Source organism: Triticum urartu, chromosome 1A (genome assembly GCF_056163025.1).
Source record: "Triticum urartu cultivar PI428250 chromosome 1A, HENAU_Tu73, whole genome shotgun sequence".
In the NCBI taxonomy this organism is placed as follows: domain Eukaryota; kingdom Viridiplantae; phylum Streptophyta; class Magnoliopsida; order Poales; family Poaceae; genus Triticum; species Triticum urartu.
Window position 1 is genome coordinate 28270088 of NC_141873.1, and position 5682 is coordinate 28275769.

A 5682-nucleotide genomic window follows, 5' to 3' on the forward strand; every position below is an offset into this window, starting at 1 on the left:
AGAAGATGGAGACTCAAATAAAAATAAAAATTGCATAAAGTAAATAGATAGGCCCTTCGCAGAGGGAAACGGAGATTTGTAGAGGTGCCAGAGCTCAAAGCTTAAATTGAGAGATAAAATATTTTGAGTGACATGCTTTTCCCTTCAACGAAACGACAAAGAATCCCCAATACCTTCCATGCTAGATAAGTCATAGGCGATTCCCAAACATAAAATAAAGTTTATTCCTTTTTCCACCATTCTTTCACAATCCATGGCTAGCCGTATCCAATGGTGCCTTCGATACCAACACTTTCCAAAGAATTTATTATTTGACAACATAAATAAAAAATCATTTAGGGACTAGGCATCTCTATTACCTGCCACACTCTCGTGCAATGACAAGTGCATAAACACTCATCTTGAGAATAAAAAATCTAGCATGGAAAATATTGGCCACCCCCTGCCGCTTCATGAGCGGTATGGGCACACAAAAAGGAAATTCATTTTGAAAATTAGAGTTGGCACATACAAATTTACTTGGAACGGCATGAAAATAGCGCACATAGGTAGATATGATGGATTCACTGCGAGATGGTCCCCACAAATCAGAATGAACATAATCAAGAATACCTTCAGTTGTATGAGTCGAAGTGTTGAACTTCAGCCTCTTGTGCTTGCCGAAGATACAATGCTCGCAAAATTTCAATTTACTAGGTTCATATCCATCAAGAAGACCTCTCTTATTTAACTCTGTCAAACCAAGTTCATATGTCCAAGACGCATATGCCAAAGGTTAGTAACATCACAATCAGAATTCTTTGAAATAGCTGGAGTAGCGTTACCTGAAATGGTAGAAACTCTAAGGTAATAAAGACCATTGTGTGACGCCCGGGTAGTTAAGGTACAGTAAACCTCTATTAATGATGCCACGTCACGATGGTTACTGTTGCTAATCTCGCGTTAGTTCAAAACGAATCAAATTCAAATTTGAGATTAATGGCAAACATCAAAAGTTTTCAAACGTAAAACTAAAATGTTCGGTTTGCGGAAAATAATCCATAAATTATTTTGGTGAAGTAACCACACTTTTAGAAATTGTTTAAATATTTTGAGATAAATAAAACGGTAGCAGGAACAGATAATTCAATGCCCTATTCAATTAATGAAATATTAAACTAATTTATTTAATTGCCCGAACTAATGGGGCAGTGACATATTTATGAAACTAAATTAGGAACTAGTTTGGTATTTTATCTAAACTATAGCAATGTGAAACTAAAATAAAACAGAGAGAAAATAAACAAAGGAACATAAAAACAAAAATAAAAGAAACCACCCACCTCCCTGGCCCAACTGGACCACCGGCCCAGGTGCACCCCTCCTCTCCTCCCCTGTTCACGAACCACCCCGTGGCCATGGCCGATGCCTGCCACGGCACCGGTCGTCGCCGTGGCGGCCATCCGCCGGCACCCCCACTCCTATAAGGCCTCGCCCCGGGCCAAACCCTAGCTCTCTTCCCTCACTCCCCCCCTCCTCAATGGATCTGGGCGCCCCTCGCCCCTCTGCGTTCCGCTCGTTGCCCCCGAGGCCATCTCGTCGCCATTGCCGCGGTCAACCGCCTCTTCTCGCCGTCTCTTCCCGCCCAGGAGCTCCGCCGGACTCCTCCACGTCATCCCCGCCCTCAACTTCAAGCCGGGGCGCTGCCAAGCTTGACATCATCTTCAAGCTCTGCCCCGAGCTCGCCGCCTTCGATTCGGTCGTCTCCGACAGCCGCCGGCCTCCCCGACCCTTCGAGCTCGCATGCGTCCTCCATTGTGAGGCCCTCCTCCCGTTCCCCTTGTTTCTTCCCTTGGAATCGGCGCCATAGACCCGCCCCCACCTGAGTTCGCCATGGCCAGACCCTGCCGTAGCCACACCGGGCGCGCTCCCAGCGCCTCTGCCCGCCTGAGGCCGGCGCCCTCGCGCGTGCGCGTACGCCCGAGGCCGCACCCCCCTGCATACTGCTGCTCTGCTTCTTGCTGCTGCTGCTCTACTTGTGCCCGCTGCTACTGCTCTGTTGCTGACGCTACTATGGCGCTGCCATTGCTATTTGCTGCGCCCGCCTGGCCACGCCGACCGGCCGCGCCCTGCTTCCTTCGCCGCACGCCCTCCAGGTCGTGCGTCACCGCGCCCGGCGTTGGCCGCCAGCCCACGCCGCCCGCTCGCCGGTAGCACCCTCGCCCCGACTGGCCGCTGCTTGCTACTGATGCATGCTGCTGCGCTGCTTTTTTTTACTGCTCCTGCTATTTCTAGCCGCCGCTGCTCTTGCCTAGTGCTTGCTACTGTAGATGCTACTAGCTAGCTTTCTTATTTTTACAAGGACTAACCCTCTATACTGTCTCTAAATGGTGGTTAACCAACTACTAACATGAGCAAAAATAGTATGAGTAGAAAGTTTGCATGACGAACTCCATTTTATCCCATTGGACCAAATCTGTTCGATGCCTGGATTAAATCATATAAAAATCGCAAAATGCTATGTTCAGATAATAGAATCAACTCCTAGCTACGTGATGTGTGTGTGCGGGAGCCGTGTGTGGCCGGTCATGCTAGTTAGGAGTAGTTTAATTAGTAGGAGTACTAGTTAATTAGTCTAATAGTAGATGACATGTGGATCCCCGCTTCTAAATTAACTAGTTAAATAAACCTATTAAAATACTAGTCAAGGACAGGTGGACCCCCTCTAATTATCCACTTAAAAGAAAATGTTGAATATGTGTCAATGACGCTTGGGCCCGATCTGCAGTTTTGACCAGTCAACAGTCAAACAATTGACTGTTCACTTAACTGTTGACTAAGTCAACTGGACCCCTTGGTCCCACCTGTCATCCACTGTGGCTAGCCCATGATGGGTATAGAAAGTATATCCTGTTTTTATTTTCGAATTATAATAAATTCAGAATTAAAAAATCATTTAAAGCTTTAAAAATTAAAATAAATAAATCGTACCTCGGATGAAAATACTTTATACATGAAAGTTGCTCAGAACGACGAGACGAATTTGAATACGCAGCCCATTTATCCGCCACGCATCCCTAGCATAGCGAACACGTAACTTTTCCCCTCCGGCTCCTCTGCCCGAAAACGCAAAACACCGGGGTTACTTTCCCGGATGTTTTCCCCCTTCATCGGTACCACCTCGTACCGCGCTAGAGCACACCTAGCACCACGCTTTGTCATGTCATGCATCGTCATGCATTTGTTTGCATTATATTTATTGTTCCTTCCCCTCTTCTCTCGCTAGACACCGAGACCGACGCCGCTGCTACCTAGTACGACTATGGTGTTGACGACCCCTCTCTCTTGCCAGAGCAACCAGGCAAGCCCCCCCTTTGATCACCAGATATCGCCTATTCTTCTCTATACTGCTTGCATTAGAGTAGTGTAGCATGTTACTGCTTTCCGTTATTCCTATCCTGATGCATAGCCTGTCCTTGCTACTACTGTTGTTACCATTACCTGCTATCCTACTGCTTAGTATAGGATGCTAGTGTTCCATCAGTGGCCCTACACTCTTGTCCGTCTGCCATGCTATACTACTGGGCCGTGATCACTTCGGGAGGTGATCACGGGCATATACTATATACTCTACATTGATACATTACCTGTGATACTGTTCGGACATGGGGGCTGAAGGGGCAGGTGGCTCCATCCCGGTAGAGGTGGGCCTGGGTTCCCGACGGCCCCCGACTGTTACTTTGTGGCGGAGCGACAGGGCAGGTTCAGACCACCTAGGAGAGAGGTGGGCCTGGCCCTGTTCGGCGTTCGCGGATACTTAACACGCTTAACGAGATCTGGGTATTTGATCTGAGTCTGGCCATTTGGTCTATACGCACTAACCATCTACGTGGGAGTAGTTATGGGTATCCCGGCGTCGTGGTATCAGCCGAAGCCTTCTTGACGTCAGCGACGGAGCGGCGCGCGCTGGATTGGACTGGAACGCCACTAGGCTAGGTCTGCTTCCGGCCGCCCACGCAACGTGCAGGTGTGCTAAGGGCGATGGGCCCAGACCCCTGTGCGCTTAGGTTTAGACCGGCGTGCTGACCTCTCTGTTGTGCCTAGGTGGGGCTGCGACGTGTTGATCTTCCGAGGCCGGGCATGACCCAGGAAAGTGTGTCCGGCCAAATGGGATCGAGCGTGTTGGGGTATGTGGTGCACCCCTGCAGGGAAGTTAATCTATTCGAATAGCCGTGATCTTCGGTAATAGGACGACTTGGAGTTGTACCTTGACCTTATGACAACTAGAACTGGATACTTAATAAAACACACCCTTCCAAGTGCCAGATACAACCGGTGATCGCTCTCTCACAGGGTGACGAGGGGAGGATCATCGGTTAGGATTAAGCTATACGATGCTACTTGGAGGTCTTCAGTCTACTCTCTTCTATATGCTGCAAGACAGAGGCTGCAAGAAGCGTAGTCTTCGATAAGACTAGATATCCCCCTCTTATTCTGGCTTTCTGCAGTTCAGTCCATTGATATGGCCCTTTACACATATATCCATGCATATGTAGTGTAGTTCCTTGCTTGCGAGTACTTGGATGAGTACTCACGGTTGCTTTCTCCTTCTTTTTCCTCTATCCCTTCTACCTGGTTGTCGCAACCAGATGTTGGAGACCAGGAGCCAGACGCCACCGTCGTCGACGACTCCTACTACACCGGAGGAGCCTACTACTACGTGCTGCCCGCTGAGGACGACTAGGAGTAGTTTAGGAGGATCCCAGGCAGGAGGCCTGCGCCTCTTTCGATCTGTATCCCAGTTTGTGCTAGCCTTCTTAAGGAAAACTTGTTTAACTTATGTCTGCACTTAGATATTGTTGCTTCCGCTGACTCGTCTATGATCGAGCTCTTGTATTCGAGCCCTCGAGGCCCCTGGCTTGTAATATGATGCTTGTATGACTTATTTTATTTGTAGAGTTGTGTTGTGATATCTTCCCGTGAGTCCCTGATCTTGATCGTACACGTTTGCGTGTATGATTAGTGTACGATTAAATCGGGGGTGTCACAAGTTGGTATCAGAGCCGACTGCCTGTAGGAATCCCCTTTCCAACTCCTTGGCCGAAGTTGAGTCTAGTCATTGCAAAACCTTTACTAACATGGCTGTGTGGCCTATGGGCCCACGTTGCCATTGGGTGGTATTAGGATCTTTTACTCCTCGATCTTTACTCCGGGATTCTGAACTCTCTTCTATTCGGGTTAAACGATTTTTACTAAAATCTAACTTTAGGTTTTCGAAATTACTTTCTCCCGGAGAGCCCCTTCAGTCCAGATGATCGCCGGCTGCACCAGAAGATTTCGAAGATACTCTCCGATTTTCTCTCGAGACCTTGTGCCCGTTGCTTTTGCAATTCCCTTCCACCGAAATATCCGTATGGATAAATACTTACACCTGTCGTGCTTACTTTTATTCCCAGTCGATCTTGTTATTATAAGATACCCCGAGAATACTTTGTACCTACTGCCTTGCAGTTCTTTGCCACATGCATACCACTACGGATAATTACTCGCATTTATCGAGTATCCGCTCATCCCCAGATATTCATGCAGTTCACAACATTCTTCGAAATACCATTCGGTCTTCCGAAAATCCTGAGCAACCTATTGCTCCTGAAATTTTTGCTTGCTTGCATTATGGTTAATCCCATAAGTCTCGTAATCTTA